Source organism: Magallana gigas, chromosome 8 (genome assembly GCF_963853765.1).
Source record: "Magallana gigas chromosome 8, xbMagGiga1.1, whole genome shotgun sequence".
Lineage (NCBI taxonomy): Eukaryota > Metazoa > Mollusca > Bivalvia > Ostreida > Ostreidae > Magallana > Magallana gigas.
In genome coordinates, this window is record NC_088860.1 from 35986215 (window position 1) to 36005583 (window position 19369).

A 19369-nucleotide genomic window follows, 5' to 3' on the forward strand; every position below is an offset into this window, starting at 1 on the left:
AGTATTTACCCAACATCAGCAGTGCCGAGAAGTTATTGCAGACATGGAAGAAAGGACGGAAATATTTAGATGCTTTTTGGAAAGCTTGGTGCGATGAATATCTGCTAAGTTTACGAGAAAGAACAACATACTCTAAAAGAAACAAGAGTCAAGCACAGCGAGGAACCACAGATTGGTGATGTTGTGTTAGTTAAAGATGACCTTCCTCGTAGAAGCTGGAAAATAGGACGCCTTTGTGAACTTACAGTAAGCCTGGATGGAGAGATTCGTTCCGAAAAGGTATTGCTACCTAGCAAGAAGACTCTGAATAGACCGTTGAACCTTCTCTATCCGATCAAGTGTTCCAAAGATACATAGACAAAAAACAGTGAGAACACAGTGGAAAATCAAAGTACTGCAAGTAACAAGAGTATGACCCATGAAGATCAATCAGTGACCGAATCCATAAAAATGAACTTGATGTAAGAGAGCCGCCGCAAACGAGACCCAAACAAAAAACTGTGACAAAGGGCGAATGAGAAGATCAAAGACTGGTTGGTCGTGGGAGTGTTTTGATATATGTATATCACAATTTCATGTTTATTTCTAATTTGGACATAGATGTTTATGTTTACTTTCATGTTTTAATAAGTTTGATTAATTTCCTAGTAATGTTAATGTATATCCGTTTTTGTCAGATCAAAGTGTTTTGTTAATGTTTAATCAGTTTTCCGTTTTAGTGCGAGTGTTTACTTTTTGTCAATACAGAACGAGAGGAAGTAAGTTAAGCAGAAGACAGTTAGCGAGTTGAGGAGAGCAGAAGAGAGATGAGAGAAAAAAGGGTTTGAAGGGGTTAAATAGAGATAGAGTATAGTAGAGGGAACAAAGAGTATAGTTAGGGTTGGGAAATAAGTCATAGGGATTAGATGGATGGCTTTTAGACAGTCCAAGAGAAGAGAGGTTGGTTAAGGTTATCCGTATTTTGTGTTTTGGTGTCAGATTGTGTAAAGTGTGATCAGAGGTGTATGTTTATGAATGTGTTGTTTGTCAGTTATCTTTAACAATGTGGTAGGTTATTCATGTTATTGTTTTCAGTCAAATATTGTGTTGTATTGTTGATTTATTCATATGTATTTATTAAGTGTGAAAAAAGGAAAAGGGAGTTTTTATTCAGCATTCCAAGACTTCAAGAATAGCTCACCACACAGGCCGCATTATCGGGTACTAGTTTTACCCAGCTTTTCGGTTATATTGGTTTCACGTGATGTACATACCAGTACATGTACGTGTTTTCGATAAGCATAAAAGGATTATTAACACGTATTAACGTTTCTTAAATTTTGTGATGACCAGGTAAAGGGATTCATATTCTGCTCTAATTGGATTATCATTATGATGTTAATCAATATCGGTAAGCAAAATACATGTAGTAGCACAATATTATAAGACACCGGTATAGGGATAAGTATTACTTTTACTTTCTCAATAAGTGATCCCCGTTTGCCAGCATTCTATATCATCATTTTTTAATATTTTAATAATCTTAACAATCTTTACATCATTTTCTATTCGTATTTCTACAATTTCTGTCATATTAATTGTAAAGGTTATTTTTTTATTTGTCAGACTTACACTATTGAGTTGACCCCATGTTGACCCTGTGACATTTTGTATTACACAGGATGAATGACCATCTTTAAGTCCTCCTTAAAGATAGCTTAAAGGTGTTTAAAGGTAGCTTAAAGACGATCTTTAAGCCACCTTTAAGCTACCTTTAAGCTATAAGTATTGCTTAAAGGTGACTTAAAGAATGCGTAAAGATGGCTTAAAGGCAGCTTAAAGACTATCTTTAAGCCACCTTTAAGCCACCTTTAAGGACAACTTATAGGTCCTTAATGTCCAAACTTCTTTAAGCCACCTTTAAGCTACCTTTAAGCCACCTTTAAGCCATTAAAAAAAAATTAATTCAATATTGTGCTTAATTTCCAACAAAATGTATTAACTTTATGAAAGAAAAGGTATTAAAACGGTTTTTGTTCTAGAAAGAAAAATGAAAAAAAAAAAAAAAAAAAAAAACCCGGCCACGGCGAGAATTGAACCTGGGACCCTTAGTTTACTAGCATCACCACACATCCTCTGCGCCACGGCAACTTACTTATATCTGAGCGTTTTTATATCCTTTATATCAGTGGATATTGAATCACTGTATTGAATGTGTTTACTTGAAAAGATTTTGACAAACCATTCAGTTTGTAACAATCAATTATATCTAATTTATAAATTACATGCATGCATGTATTTAGAATGAAATACGGAACTTGGTCTTCAGTGAACAAAAATATATTATACCTAAATGGAAACCGTTAGGTTCACTATAGTAGGCTTTCTTAGTTAATAAGTTTAAACCGAGTAGATATACGTTCATCTAATTTATAGCTATAAAAATGTAAGAAAGAAAATGAAATCATTTCTTTTATTAAATGCATTGATACTATTAGGGTATTTGTTCAATTTCCCGCAATTTCCCGGTTTTCATGATCTCGGCGCCGTTCCAATATGGTTAAATATTTACATGTAATTGTATGTACATGTACATGATTTTTAAACTATCAATTCTATAACAAACAAAACTACCAATTACCAGTGATGTATTTACTGCATGTGGCAATTGCAAATGACTTGTACATACAATTGTATGATGTGCCAGGCCGGGTATATTTGACATTTTTACCCTTATACATATATTTAAATAATCAACCCCTATTTATGAACACCGGTACATTAATTAATTAGCCTCAAGATTTTACTCTTACATACATGTATCGTTAATTTGTAGACGTAACATCTTTGAAGCCCAGAGCTAGGAAATAATACTTTGAAAATGAATTACAAATGTAAATTAACTTTTATTCACTAGACTTATCGTATACTCGTACATACTAAGATTCAACGCCTTTAGAAACCCTGACGTGCACCTGGGCACACGACACACCTGTTGTGTATATCTTGTATATTCTGTGTTAGTTCCAGGGGTTTTCTTAAGTTGGACAAACAATAGACTTTAATTAGATATACACAAACATGCACCTGGGCACACGACACAACTGCTGTGTATATCTTGTATATTCTGTGTTAGTTCCAGGGGTTTTCTTAAGTTGGACAAACAATAGACTCTAATTAGATATACACAAACGAACAAAACTATGTCTAGACAAACAAAGCAGTAATGTCCTGCCCGATATAACAAAGGCAGTTGAGACTCTTTTCATCTTTAACATGTATCTAGCAGATCTAGAGTTAGAAATAATGAAAATTGAAAAAAAAATACAAACCTTAAACCGATTAACAAATTAAATCATGCATTTTTGGTTCATTATCTTTATTTTGTTTAATAACCGGATGAACTGAGAGAGAGAGAGAGAGAGAGAGAGAGAGAGAGAGAGAGATTTTTTCACTGATTAATTTATAATAGGAAACAAACATACTTTATTTAGTTTTATGCACATATTAAGATACAGAGACTGCGCTCATACCTACAATAATTTTGAAACCCCCAAAAAATTATAAAGAATTTTATAACGGCAATCTGTGTCCATCAGAGCGGTGCTGATGATAGCGATCTGTGTTTAATGGAGCGACGATTAAAACCGCCTGGAACACCCCCCCCCCCTTCCTTGGAAATTATATTATCACTCGGATGACCCCCCTCCCATCTCTATAAAAGAGCTTTTGCATTTAAGATATGTTTTTATTGTTCAGCTTGATCAATATTGACTTAAAGGCCACTTAAAGACAGTGTAAAGAGAGCGTAAATGCCACTTAAAGATGCTTAAAGGTGGCTTAAAGGTGGCTTAAAGGTAGCTTAAAGAAGTTTGGACATTAAGGACCTATAAGCACTTGCTTAAAGGTGACTTAAAGGCGGCTTAAAGGTTGTATAGCCTTTAAGCTCCTTTAAGTCACCTTTAAGCCACCTTTAAGGACTTGCTTAAAGATGGTTTTTCGCCCTGTGTTAGATATGTGTATTACATGTAAGTAAGTGTATATACTTATTATGATCATGTTTATATGAGTTATAATAGGAAGGAATGAGTCTTTTTATGTATTATGATGAATTATATATAATGTAGGCCATGACCCTATGGGATTGTTCTGAAACCATGAAGCAACAAGAAAATACCAAATATCTAGAAAACTGTTGAGATCCAAACCACTAAACCATATATCATAATTCTTGTTTCTAATGTCATTATGATGCATCAAATACATGAAGTGTTAAGTACATGCCCCCAGGTGTTGTCTTTATACCCCCCTACTTCTCTGAAATAGGAAATGTGATAAATTTTGATAACTTTTGAGATCCCCATCCTTAAACCATATTTATTCTTGTTCTTTGTGTCATTGTGAATCAAATGGTAGATAGGTTATGCCCCCTTGGAGACACCTTGACTTTCTAGAACTAGAAATAATAAAGTATTAATATGTCAAAATCAAGTTCAAATAAATGATTCCAGAAGTCTTTTTGGTTATAGAACCATTATGATGTAATAATTGATTTGAAAAATCGTTTTCCTGTACTTTACGGCTTTGAAGGAATTATGTAGAAAATTACTAGTATTTTCCTGACATTTAATGTTAAATCAAGGGAAGTTATGGCGAAAGCAATCCCTATACCTATATTTAATTTGACATCATTTAAAGAGGAAGTCAAGCGTTTGTATCATTCCGTTTTGGGGGAGACTGTGGGCATTCTAGATATATTTTATTAGTCTTAATCAGGGATGGGGTAATCGTAATCGAGTAATCGTAATCGATTGCATTGATTCCTCTTTTTCAAGTAATCGACAGTAATTTGTAATCGAAGAAATTTTCGATTACTTCTAATCGTAATTTAATCGATTACAGCTAAAAAAAATTTTTTCGATTACTTTCGATTTTTCTTAACGTAAATATTTTGTGATGCTCATATTAAGAAAACAAATACTTTACAAGTGTTATTTATTATATTATTAACAGAATAAAATTGATTTATTCATGTAGTATGATTTTCCACTTTCACTTAAAATATAGTATTTGTTAACTTGAATATATAAACAGATAATCAGTTATTTAGTATGCGTTCACACATAGACGAACTCACTTTCGATCTCAGTCTCACTTTTCCACTAACCATTCCTTCTGTAAAAGTGAGACTGAGATCAAAATCAAGTTCGTCTAAGTTTTATGGCCCACAGGCCTGGTCAGTTAATGGTCAGTCAATGAGGTGTGACCATCCTAATTAATGTTTAGATAACAATTAAACTATGGCCCCAGTAAGGATTTAAATTTTAATTAGAACAATTACAAGCTTTAAACATAATTAATTCAAGTCAATAAGCAAGGTTCCCTCAATTATATTTGCATATTGCCAATAATATTTTAATCATAAAATTTCAATCAAATTCCAATTTTCAGGAAACCTATAATAACAGAATATATGATAGTGAAAGGTGCAAGGTCAATATTTTATCTAAGGCGAGAGAAATTTAATTTTTAGTTTTACGGATCCGCCGACCCAATTTTTTCGATTTTGTAAAAAAAAAAATCTTCGGAAATTTTTCCGGAATTTTCAAGTTTGACCGATCTTGGTTTTAAAATTACTTTCTTTTATTTGAAATCTGCAAAACTTTTGACAAAGGGACCTTTTAAAAGCAAGTGTAAGCGTCTCTATAACATGGAGTATTTAAGATGGAGGTCAGCCATGCATGGTTTGGCTTAAAAGTTTTTATGAAAAGCAAAGAAAATGTTATCTAAACAAGTTTAGTAAGGTTAATACCAATGATCTTGAAACAAACACAAAGTACACAGTGGATAGTGGACAAATTAAACTTAATATTAAAGTTCAAGCAAATAATATGTAATTTTGATTAATAAAAGTTTGCCCACTGGTTTTTTCCCTCCTCCGACCCAAATTTTTTACAACAAAATCCGTAAAACTAAAAATTAAATTTCTCTCGCCTAAACCTTAAAAAAAACCATCTTAATTTCAGAAACTGACCTCTTCATATTGATTATACTTCGACATTTGAATAAGCGGCAGAAATTCTAAACTGTTATCTTAATAAGATTGAAATAGGAAGTCTCAACTTTTTATATCATTTCTAATGAAAATTCCAATTTTACTCTAAATTTGAATTAACTTAAAGAGTTTATACACTATGTTCAGAAGAGGTATCATTTGCATTTTAGTGAAACATACTAACTCGATTATTAACCGATTACTTGTTTTAAATTAATCGATTACAAGACATAAAACGATTGTAATTGATTAATAATCGATTAAACAAAAATCCACTATGTAATCGATTATTAATCGATTACATTTTAAAGTAATCGTGCCTATGCCTGGTCAAAATGGACAAAACTCCGAAATTTGTTCCATATTTCCTTCATATTTCATTGAAAATGACAGTTTAAAACATGCGTTTTCATTATGTATACCAAATATTTTAGTTCCGGTACACATTATCAAACAAATCTATTTTTATGAAGCATCATGGACAGATTTTATGACTTGAATTTTACAAACCTGTATGCAGCTTTCATTTACTAAATCTTGATTTAATTAAAGGAATGTACGAGCGAGGTAGGCAAACATAATTTAAGAATTATCAAAAGAGAAATATGTATTTTTCAAGTTTGATTATGTTGTTTTTTAACATATTCTGCCTCTGTTTTAATATTCAGTTAGTTAAGCTAAGTGTAACAATTTTGTTACGCATGTTACGATACTGTGCAGTCCCTTTGCATGCCATTTGAAAGTCTTCTTTAATCAGCTAATTGCCTTTGGTCAACAGTCATCGAAACTAATTACTGGTATTATTCGATTTTTCTTGTTTTTTATTAATCGCAAAAAAAGTTTGATGTTATAGGAGTCGTTACGTTGAAATCGAAGTCCGATTATTTGAATTTAGTAACTATCAACAACCTTATGATTGCCAACTAATAAAGTTTGCATCGATATAAAAAGATACTATTTACTGTCTTTTATTAGGTTTGTTGTCCCCCTCGACAGCAGGTATTTTCCCCGAAAAATAGTTAAACTCTCAAGAAACAATAAACTTGATATCGTTCTATTGCTAGTTAATAGGTACAGTATACAATATTTCAAGAACATTGTTAAGTTTGGCTTTCGTCATTAGTCCGGTGTAAGTGACTTTCAATATTTTATAACATTTCTAAACGAATTCATAATTTACATAGCTTCATATTGACGGTCATTATTAATACATGTATGTTGCGTTAGTTAAAAAGATGAAACAGTCATACAAAATCATCAATATTTTAAAATAAATATGAATATAAAATATAAATGAAGATATTTTGCAATAGAAGTATAAAATTCATGCACCAAATTCCTGCTCACACCTTTGGTATTTGAGCAAAAATTAGAGTGAGGTAGTGGAACTGCGTTGTTGGATATAAGTCAGTTTGAGTTTGGATCAAAATACATACGTGCATTTAAAAAATATTGAGTTAATACGCAAAGAGTATATATATATATATATATATATATATATATATATATATATATATATATATATATATATATATATATATATATATATATATATATATATATCTATATATATACCGAAAAAGTATTCAGGGTATACAGAAATAAAATAATTTGACAAATGTTGAATTAATAAAACGTTTTTTGAATGGGTGATTATAGTTTTCATGGAAAGAACTTAGTTTCCTGTCAGTTCAACAAAAAGAATTCAGGTCACTTACATGTATAATCAAATATAGCCCCTGACAGCTCCTCTAAATAAAAATCTAACCAGTTGCTTTTTTATTACAATTGTAAAGGATAAGACCAAAAAAAATGAGAAACCCCCCCCCCCCCCCCCAAACCCCCCCCCCCCAAAACATCCGCCTCAAAATACAAATCAAATCAATTTGCTGTCTTATTTCCTTCCCTTGCACGGGTTATTATCTAGTATCTCTTAAATGCAACACTTTTCCAATCCATTTAACAATTGATCATAGTAACATTTTTAGTAAATAAAAAATTCGTTTCTTAAAAAAATAAACAAAAAAACATTACACATGTAATTCCAAAACAATTCATGCGTTTACCAAAAACATAAAATAAATTGAAAAACAAACAATTCCACCAATGGCAACGAAAAAAAGCGCTCTCTCTCTCTCTTTTTTTCTCTCTCTCTCTCTCTCTCTCTCTCTCTCTCTCTCTTAATTTATACTATTTCTTCATAGTACCATCATGTAACTTAATTCAACTAGATGTATACCTATTGAATCGTTATGCAATTTACGCGCATAAATGTTATTTCTCCACACCAATGAGAGAACCAACAAGGTTAGAGATACAAGCTAAAACTCTATGTGCAACCTAAGTTAAGTCTCATTTAATACCAAATGACTTCTTCTTGGACACAAAATTTATACTGCAAGGATTTTTTTTTCAACAAAAATGTTATTAAAATAGTGTTTAAACAAGCATAACATAGGTAAATAGTTTACTTACGAAATTGTTGAGTACTAGAATGGAGGAAAAGAAATATCCCGATATCACAGGACACACTTTCATGGGAATACACAAGTCGACTCTCTTAAAGGTTTGCGTAGACTTTGAAATGTTGTTGTCATTGGAGGTGCTGTTTAACTGTTCTTAACCTAAATTTAAAAAAATCTCATGATTTGAATTCATTCGTCTGGTCTCTTTTATAGAATATATCTGTTTGGGCACCCGAGAGGATTTTGACTAATTAGGTCAAAATTTTTTCTCCTATTCTAGATCCAAAATAGTATGTATCTATACATTGAAAAAAATGATCCAAACATCAAATGTAAATTATTTAATATGCCATTTATATAAATATAAACTAAAAGTTTACGTTCATAAAATCAAAGGCCCCCTGTGCTAAGACCCTAGCGATTTAATAAACACCCAAATATGGTTTTTATTGAACAATACAATACACAGAACCCTCTTCTCAGTAACACAATTGGCTTTACAAACTTGTCAATGACAACTGGCTAAACAAAACACGGTACAGTAAAACTCGTTTAGTACGAACACGGATATTGAGAATTCACAGATGTAGAAGTCATCTTGGATCCCCAGCTACGTAAATTTAATTAATTTCTTATACGGTGATAACGAATTACGGATATAACGAAGTAATTTCTTAGGTCCCAGTGACTTCGTTATAACCGAGTTTTGCTGTAATTTGATTTCGGTGTCACTTGATCAAAACGGAGCTCTATTATCAAAATATAAACGATATCAATTAAATTTCTTTGAAATAAAAGTAACTGACACACTAGAAAATCGGACTTAGCTCAAGTTTGTGAAAAGAAGTTTGTAAAAACAATCGCATGTATTATGTGTATTTCCTATAGAATATATCATCTAAGGAATATCATTACAACATGTTTTGCTGTTGTATGAAAAAGTGTACTTTTACAAACCAAGTGTATTTGTCTAGTTGGTCCTATCACCGTTAATTCAATTATATGAAGATTAATGTATAAGGTACATGTATTTTTTAAAGATTTGAATTGAAAAAAAAATGTTGCGTGTTATCTTTTGAAATTTAGTGTATTTTAGTTTTAAAGTAGTCTCCAGTTTCATTGTTTTACATTTAAATAGGTTTAATTCAGTTAGAAATATTGGTTTGAACATCTTTTAGAAGCATATGGGCCGTTGCAATTGCTCTTAACTTACATGCCATTCTCGTTTTGTCAAATTTATCTTCAATATCAACGTACAAGTATTTAAACCCTTTGCATTTGTTACACAAGAGATCTTTGTTACACAAGAGACCTATTCAGAGAAACAAATGCTTGCAACTGCTTGAAAAAATGTTTATAAAGGGAATTATGGCCACCTCTCGCGAGCGTTTGTTCTGTTAAACAGTTACATTTTATTTTATCGCAGACGAATGGCAATCCTATCTAGTAGGCTATTGTCTCGAACAAATCTTTCCACCTTAATATTTTTATTGAATTGCTAGATTGCTCTATAAGGTATACACAAAATTATTATACCTATGATACATGTTGTACTATAAAATAAGAAAACCACTACGCCATAAAATGATAAATTAATTTTAAAAAGATTTTTTTTTTGTATTTTCAAGCCATTTCTTTAAGAATTCTATGTTGTATATATCGTAAACATTTATTAAATTACTTTTCTGATTTTTTTCACTATGAACAAAACTGAGCCTAGTGAATATTCTTCACACAATCATATAAACAGTAAACCTAACAATAGAAGAGAGTATTTTAGAGGCTAGCTGTCTTTGTACAAAATGAATGGGTTAACTGTAAAAACAAGTTCCACTTGAGTAACCACAGGACTTGATGTGATACCTGGATGACCCAAATGAATGGTTTATTGCGCAATCCAGCAAGCTTAACTTTTGAAACCCTTACTATAATTCTGTATTTCAAAGCATGAAAATTCATTAATTAACAGCTTTCCAAACCTTTGACCTTGATGCCATTTTATTTGGTCAGGGTTGACGCCTCTATTCCAAGTGGTCCGAAGTCTCTGTAATAGATAGTAAAAAAGTTTGAAGTAATTTTATCAAAGTTAAAAACTTTCAGGGGCAATAACTGCAAGAAACGGGCCTCAGGTCCTTTTAGTTTAAATGGGTTGAGAAACCCTCTAACTGTACTGAAGACATTGGTAAAAGTTCCAAGTCTCTATATCCTATGGTTTCAATGGAGTAGCGATAACAAGTATTTAGTATAAAAGGGGCAATAACTCTGTAGTTATTTAAAAGTGTGAGCCAAGGGGCTATATTTTTAAATATCTTTCGGTGTCCTACTACATCCATGAAAAGTTTTTCTTTAGTACCCTAAACAAAAGAGATCTAAAAACTCGTGAATTAACAGATTTCTAGATGACCTTGACCTTTGACATTTATGTCATTTTGTTTGGCAAAAGTAGACGCTTCCATTCCAAGTAATCCGAAGTCTCTATGATAAGTAATAAAAAAGTTGGAAATAATTTTATGGAAATTTAAATACTTTCAGGGGCAATAACTACTAGAAGGGAACCTCAGATCCTTTCGGTATGAATAGATTGGAAAACCCTCTTATTGTACTAAAGATATTGGTAAAAGTTCCAAGTCTCTATCTCTTATGGTTTCAGAGGAGTAGCGATAACAAGCATTTCCTTCTCAAAGGGCAATAACTCTGTAGGTTCTGGGAGTTTTATGACACATGGTCAATTGGAACCATAACTTTTAATGAGCAATTACATAAAGTTTGAATTGTCTGGATAACCTTAATAACAAAAAAGTGACTCCGAGGTAAATAGAAGAAGAAGAAGAAGAAGAAGAAGAAGAAGAAGAAGAAGAAGAAGAAGAAGAAGAAGAAGAAGAAAACAAGAGGTCTTTCACCTGAAAGGTGGACAAACCTAATGAAACAGATCAGATCTGTTTGCAAAATATTTTAAAATGTGAAGGATTTAAAAGGCTTTTTAGGAATCCTACGAGTAGAAATGATGGAAAATAGAAAATGCCAATTCGAATGTTAATCAATTTGTAGTCAGTCGAATTTTTTTTTTCGATAATAAGAAACCTATCAATTCCATATACATGTACGCATTCCTTTATACATTTCAAATACTTTTCCAATAGTAGTACTCAGTACAATTTCATTTAGTGATTATAAGGGATAGTAATCATGAATTTTATTATTGTAAAAATGTCTTTTAAGTAATTTCGCCGTTAACTTTTTTTCGTGATCTATACAACCCTTAGATTTCGTTTGTTCTAAACTGATAAAAAAAAAATTCAAAAAAAAAATCGCCTTGTTTGAGTTTTACTTTTTAAATACTTCTTTTGATATTTTTCTTTCTAAATGATACTATCCTTTTTATCAATTTTTTCACACTAGTAATAATCTTTAGTAAGTGACACATCTGTATAAGTCTGCATATATTCAGTTGTGTGAATTATGCATGGATTTTCCGCAGTGATAAGGATGTTTTATTGTTTGAGTTTCACAATGTGCATATCAATAACAGTGATAATGTTTTTTCTGCATTGGCATATAAGGACGGTAGAAAAATGGCAGCAAACACTGGACTCAGTACCTACCGTAATCCTGGAGAAAGCAAGTCTATCATCCACAAAGCCACCATCACTACAGTTAATGTTTGTTTAAATCTATGTATGCATCAGAAATACATTTTGATAACTGTTTTCAGTTGATCATTTCCCAATAGTAGTATCCCAAAAGAAATCTATTTTTGGCATTAAATGTATTACCTTCTTACATTGTCATTTACATATTTATTTCAAATGGGGTTTCTATCCTTATAGAGGGATTATACTTTTATATTATATGGTTAGCTCTGAATAAATATACACTTGAATAAATTTACATGTATATTTGTGTGTGAAAAATAAATTTGTAAAAGCTGTTTTAGTCAATTGTATTCATGAACATGTACTTTAAAATTATGAAACTTTGTACATCAAAAGCATTTTCGTTCTTTTTTATATTTTCATAATTTTAGTGTGTCCTGTGATATCGGGATCTTAACGAATTCATACTTTTCATAGCTTTATATTAACGGTCCACATTAATACATGTACAATGTATGTTGCGTTAGTTAAAAATGAAACGGTCGTACAAAATCATCAATATTTTAAAATAAATATGAATATAAAATATAAATGAAGATATTTTGCAATAGAAGTATAAAATTCATGCACCAAAGTCCCTGCTCACACCTTTGGTATTTGAGCAGAATCTAGAGTAAGGTAGTGGAACTGCGTTGTTGGATATAAGTCAGTTTGAGTTTTGATCAAAATACATACGTGCATTTACAAAAATATTGAGTGAATACGCAAGGAGTTTAACAATTGATAATCGTAACATTTTTAGTAAATAAAAAAATCGTTTCTTAAAAAAAAGCAAAAACAAAAAAACAATACACATGTGATTCCAAAACAATTCATGCGTTTACCAAAAACATAAAATAAAATAAAAAACAAACAAATCCACCAATGAGATCGAAAAACATCTCTCTCTCTCTTTCTTTCTCTCTCTCTCTCTTAATTTATACTATTTCTTCATAGTACCATCATGTAACTTAATTCAACTAGATGTATGCCTATTGAGTCGTTATGCAATTTACATGCATAAATTTTATTTCTCCACACCAATGAGAGAACCAGCAAGGTTAGAGATACAAGCTAAAACTCTATGTGCACCCTAAGTTAAGTCTCATTTAATACCGAATAACTTCTTACTTCTTGGACATAAAATTTATACTGCAAGGATTTTTTTTTCAACAATAATGTTATTAAAATAGTGTTTAAACAAGCATAATATAGGTAAATAGTTTACTTACGAAATTGTTGGGTACGAGAATGGAGGAAAAGAAATATCCCGATATCACAGGACACACTTTTATGGGAATACACAAGTCGACTCTCTTAGAGGTTTGCGTAGACTTTGAAATGTTGTTGTCATTGGAGGTGCTGTTTAACTGTTCTTAACCTAAATTTAAAAAATCTCATGATTTAAATTCATTGGTCTGGTCTCTTTTATAGAATATATCTGTTTGGGCACCCAAGAGGTTTTTGACTTATTAGGTCAAAAAATTTTTCTCCTATTCTTGTTCCAAAACAATATGTATCTATGTACATTGAAAATAATGATCCAAACATCAAATGTAAATAATTTAATATGCCATTTATATATTTATAAACTAAAGAGTTTACGTTCATAAAATCAAAGGACCCCTGTGCTAAGACCCTAGCGATTTAATAAACACCCAAATATGGTTTTCATTGAACAATACAATACGTAGAACCCTCTTCTCAGTACACAATTGGCAGACTTGTCAATGACAACTGGCAAACAAACACAGGATGAATGACCATCTTTAAGTCCTCCTTAAAGATAGCTTAAAGGTGTTTAAAGGTAGCTTAAAGACTATCTTTAAGCCACCTTTAAGCTACCTTTAAGCTATATGTATTGCTTAAAGGTGGCTTAAAGAAAGCGTAAAGATGGCTTAAAGGCAGCTTAAAGACTATCTTTAAGCCACCTTTAAGCCACCTTTAAGGACAACTTATAGGTCCTTAATGTCCAAACTTCTTTAAGCCACCTTTAAGCTACCTTTAACCCACCTTTAAGCCATTAAAAAAAATTTAATTCAATATTGTGCTTAATTTCCAACAAAATGTATTAACTTTATGAAAGAAAGGGTATTAAAACGGTTTTTGTTCTAGAAAGAAAAATGAAAAATAAAACCACATAAAAAAACCGGCCACGGCGAGAATTGAACCCGGGACCCTTAGATTACTAGCATCACCACACATCCTCTGCGCCACGGCAACTTACATATTTATGAGCGTTTTTATATCCTATATATCAGTGGATATTGAATCACTGTATTGAATGTGTTTACTTGAAAAGATTTTGACAAACCATTCAGTTTGTAACAATCAATTATATCTAATTTATAAATTACATGCATGCTTCAGTGAACAAAAATATATTATACCTAAATGGAAACCGTTAGGTTCACTATAGTAGGTTTTCTTACATGTAGTTAATAAATTTAAACCGAGTAGATATACGTTCATCTTATTTATAGCTATAAAAATGTAAGAAAGAAAATGAAATCATTTCTTTTATTAAATGCATTGATACTATTAGGGTATTTGTTCAATTTCCCGCAATTTTCCGGTTTTTATGATCGCGGCGCCGTTCCAATATGTTTAAATATTTACATGTAATTGTATGTACATGATTTATAAACTATCAATTCTATAACAAACAAAATTACCAATTACCGGTGACGTATTTACTGCATGTGGCAATTGCAAATGACTTGTACATACAATTGTATGATGTGCCAGGCCGGGTATATTTGACATTTTTACCCTTATACATATATTTAAATAATCAACCCCTATTTATGATCACCGGTACATTAATTAATTAGCCTCAAGATTTTACTCTTACATACATGTATCGTTAATTTGTAGACGTAACATCTTTGAAACCCAGAGCTAGGAAATAATACTTTGAAAATAAATTACAAATGTAAATTAACTTTTATTCATTAGACTTATCGTATACTCGTACATACTAAGATTCAACGCCTTTAGAAACCCTGACGTGCACCTGGGCACACGACACACCTGTTGTGTATATCTTGTATATTCTGTGTTAGTTCCAGGGGTTTTCTTAAGTTGGACAAACAATAGACTTTAATTAGATATACACAAACATGCACCTGGGCACACGACACAACTGTTGTGTATATCTTGTATATTCTGTGTTAGTTCCAGGGGTTTTCTTAAGTTGGACAAACAATAGACTCTTATTAGATATACACAAACGAACAAAACTATGTCTAGACAAACAAAGCAGTAATATCCTGCCCGATATAACAAAGGCAGTTGAGAGTCTTTTCATCTTTAACATGTATCTAGCAGATCTAGAGTTAGAAAAAATGAAAATTGAAAAAAAAAATACAAAACTTAAACCGATTAACAAATTAAATCATGCATTTTTGGTTCATTATCTTTATTTTGTTTAATAACCGGATGAACCGAGAGAGAGAGAGAGAGAGAGAGAGAGAGAGAGAGAGAGAGAGATTTTTTTCACAGATTAATTTATAATAGGAAACAAACATACTTTAATTAGTTTTATGCACATATTAAGATACAATGACTGCGCTCATCCCTACAATAATTTTTTAACCCCCAACAAATTATAAAGAATTTTATAACGGCAATCTGTGTCCATCGGAGCGGTGCTGATGATAGCAATCTGTGTTTAATGGAGCGACGATTAAAACCGCCTGGAACACCCCCCCCTTCCTTGGAAATTATATTATCACTCGGATGACCCCCTCCCATCTCTATAAAAGAGCTTTTGCATTTAATATATGTTTTTATTGTTCAGCTTGATCAATATTGACTTAAAGGCCACTTAAAGACAGTGTAAAGGCAGTGTAAAGAGAGCGTAAATGCCACTTAAAGATGCTTAAAGGTGGCTTAAAGGTGGCTTAAAGAAGTTTGGACATTAAGGACCTATAAGCACTTGCTTAAAGGTGACTTAAAGGCGGCTTAAAGGTTGTATAGCCTTTAAGCTCCTTTAAGTCACCTTTAAGCCACCTTTAAGGACTTGCTTAAAGATGGTTTTTCGTCCTGTGAAAACACGGTAATTTGATTTCAGCGTCATTTGGTCAAAACGGAGCTCTATTATCAAAATATAAACGATATTAATTAAATTTCTTTGAAATAAAAGTAATTGACAAACTAGAAAATCGGACTTAGCTCAAGTTTGTTACAAGAAGTTTGTAAAAACAAACGCATGTATTATGAGTATTCCCTATAGAATTTATCATCTAAGTAATATCATTTCAACATGTTTTAATGATGTATGAAAATGTGTACTTTTACCTACCAAGTGTATTTGTCTAGTCGGTCCTATTGCCGTAAATTCAATTATATCAAGATTAATGTCAAAGGTTTTTTTTAAAGATTTGAATTGAAAAAAAAATTGTCGCGTGTTATCTTTTGACATTCAGTGTATTTTAGTTTTAAAGTAGTCTCCAGTTTCATTGTTTTACATTTAAATAGGTTTTATTCAGTTAGAAATATTGGTTTGAAAATCTTGTAGAAGCATATGGGTCGTTGCAATTGCTCGTAACTTGCCTGTCATTCTAGTTTTGTCAAAATATTCTTCAATATCAACGTACAGGTATTTAAACCCTTTGTATTTGTTACACAAGAGATCTTTGTTACACAAGAGACCTATTCAGAGAAACAAATGCTTGCAACCGCTTGAAAAAATGTTTATAAAGGGAATTTGGCCATCTCTCGCGAGCGTTTATATTGTTAAACAGTTACGTTGTATTTTATCGCAGACGAATAGCAATTATAACTAGTAGGCTAATGTTCTCGAATAATTCTTTCCATCTTAATATTTTTAATGAATTGCTAGATTGCTCTATAAGGTATACAACAAATTATTATACATATGATACATGTTGTACTAAAAAATGGGAAAACCACTAAACCATGAAATGATAAATGAACTTTAAAAGGATTGTTTTGTATTTTCCAGCCATTTCTTTAAGAATTCCATGTTGTATATATCGTAAACATTTATTAAATTACTTTTCTGATTTTTTTCCCAATTACTTTGAACAAAACTGAGCCTAGTGAATCTTCTTCACACAATCATATAAACAGTAAACCTAACAATAGGAGAGAGTGTTTTAGAGGCTAGCTGTCTTTGTACAAAATGAATGGGTTAACTGTAATAACAAGTTCCACTTGAGTAACCACAGGACTTGATGTGATACCTGGCTGACCCAAATGAATGGCTTATTGCGCAATCCATCTAGCTTTTGAAACCCTTACTATAATTCTGTAAAATTCATTAATTAACAGCTTTTAAAATGACATTGACCTTTGACATTTATGTCATTTTGTTCGGTCAGGGTTGACGCCTCTATTCAAAGTTGTCCGAACTCCCTGTGATAGATAGTTAAAAAGTTGGAAGTGATCTATCAAAGTTCAAAACTGTCAGGGGCAATAACTGCAAGAAGCGGGCCTCAGATCCTTTTGGTATGAATAGATTGAAAAACCCTCTAACTGTACTGAAGACATTGGTTAAAGTTTTAAGTCTCTCTATCCTATGGTTTCAACGGAGTAGCGATAACAAGTATTTAGTATAAAAGGGGCAATAACTCTGTAGTTATTCAAAAGTGTGAGCCAAGGGGCTATATTTTTAAATATCTTACGGTGTCCTACTACATCCATGAAAAGTTTTTCTTTAGTACCCTAAACAAAAGAGATCTAAAAACTCGTGAATTAACAGATTTCTAGATTACCATGACCTTTGACCCTTATGTCATTTTGTTTGGCCAAGGTAGACGCTTCCATCCCAAGTAATCCGAAGTCTCTGTGATAAGTAATAAAAAAGTTCGAAGTGATTTAATGGAAATTTAAATACTTTCAGGGGCAAAAACTACTAGAAGGGGGCCGCAGATCCTTTCAGTATGAATAGATTGGAAAACGCTCTAATTGTACTAAAGACATTGGTAAAAGTTCTAAGTCTCTATATCTTATGGTTTCAGAGGAGTAGCGATAGCAAGCATTTCCTTCGCAAAGGACAATAACTCTGTAGGTTCTGGGAGTTTTTTGACACATGGTCAATTGGTACCATAACTTTTAATGAGCAATTACATAAAGTTTGAATTGTCTGGAAAACGTTAATAACAAAAGAGTGACTCCGAGGTGAATAGAAAAGAAGAAGAAGAAGAAGAAGAAGAAGAAGAAGAAGAAGAAGAAGAAGAAGAAGAAGAAGAAGAAGAAGAAGAAACATAAAGAAAACAAAGGTGGAAAGACCTAATGAAACAGATGAGATCTGTTTGCAAAATATTTTGAAATGTGAAGGATTTAAATGCCATTTTAGGAAACGTACGAGTAATGGAAAATAGAACATGGCTGAAAATGCCAATTCGAATGTTAATCAATTTGTAGTGACTCGAATGTGTTTTTTTTCGATAGTAAGAAACCTATAAATTCTATATCCATGTAGGCAATTTTTTTTTTTTTTATAAATTTTAAATATTATTGCAATAGTAGTAGTCAGTAGAATTTCATTTAGTGATTATAAGGGATAGTAATAATGAATTTCATTATTGTAAAAATGTCTTTTAAGTAATTTCGACGTTAACTTTTTTCGTGATCTATCCAAACCTTAGATTCCCTTTGATCTAAACTGATAAAAAAAAATAAAATAAAAAACCACCTTGTTTAAGTTTTACTTCTTATATACTTCTTTTGATATTTGTCTTTGTAACTGATACAAAGATGTAAATGATATATTTGTATCAATTTTCACATACTAGTAATAATCTTTAGTGACACATCTGTATAAGTCTGTATATTTTCAGTTGTGTGAATTATGCATGAATTTTACGCAGTGATAAGGATGTTTTATTGTTGGAGTTTGACAATGTGCATATCATTAACAATGATACTGGTTTTTTTTCAGCAGTGGCATATAAGGCCGGTAGAAAAATGGCAGCAAACACTGGACCTACCTACTGTATCCTGGTGAAAGCAAAGCTCTCATCCACAAGGCCACCATCACTACAGTTAATGTTTGTTAAAATCTTTGTATGCATCAGAAATACATTTTGATTACTGTTTTTAGTTGATCATTTCCCAATAGTAATATCTCAAAAGAAATCTATTTTTGGCATTAAATGTATTTATTTCCAATGGGGTTTCTATCCTTATAGAGGGATTATACTTTTAGAGTATATGGTTAGCTCTGAATAAATATACACTTGAATAAATTTAAATGTATATTTATGTGT

General features: G+C 31.7%; 2 protein-coding genes across 2 annotated transcripts in view; one reads left to right on the forward strand and one right to left on the reverse strand.

Annotated features, from left to right (window-relative positions):
* The window catches only part of LOC105330896 (ADAM 17-like protease), a 101663-nt gene that overhangs the window by 72167 nt on the left and 10127 nt on the right, over nucleotides 1-19369 (forward strand). The window lies entirely within an intron of this gene.
* Nucleotides 1-19369, reverse strand: part of LOC117689995 (serine/threonine-protein phosphatase 6 regulatory ankyrin repeat subunit B-like) — a 568848-nt gene that overhangs the window by 56916 nt on the left and 492563 nt on the right. The window contains exons 4-6 of the mRNA XM_066068491.1: nucleotides 13364-13512; nucleotides 10479-10543; nucleotides 8510-8658 (exon numbers count right to left, since the gene is read on the reverse strand). The gene's annotated coding sequence lies outside the window, so the exon portion shown is untranslated. The remainder of the gene's footprint in view (nucleotides 1-8509; nucleotides 8659-10478; nucleotides 10544-13363; nucleotides 13513-19369) is intronic.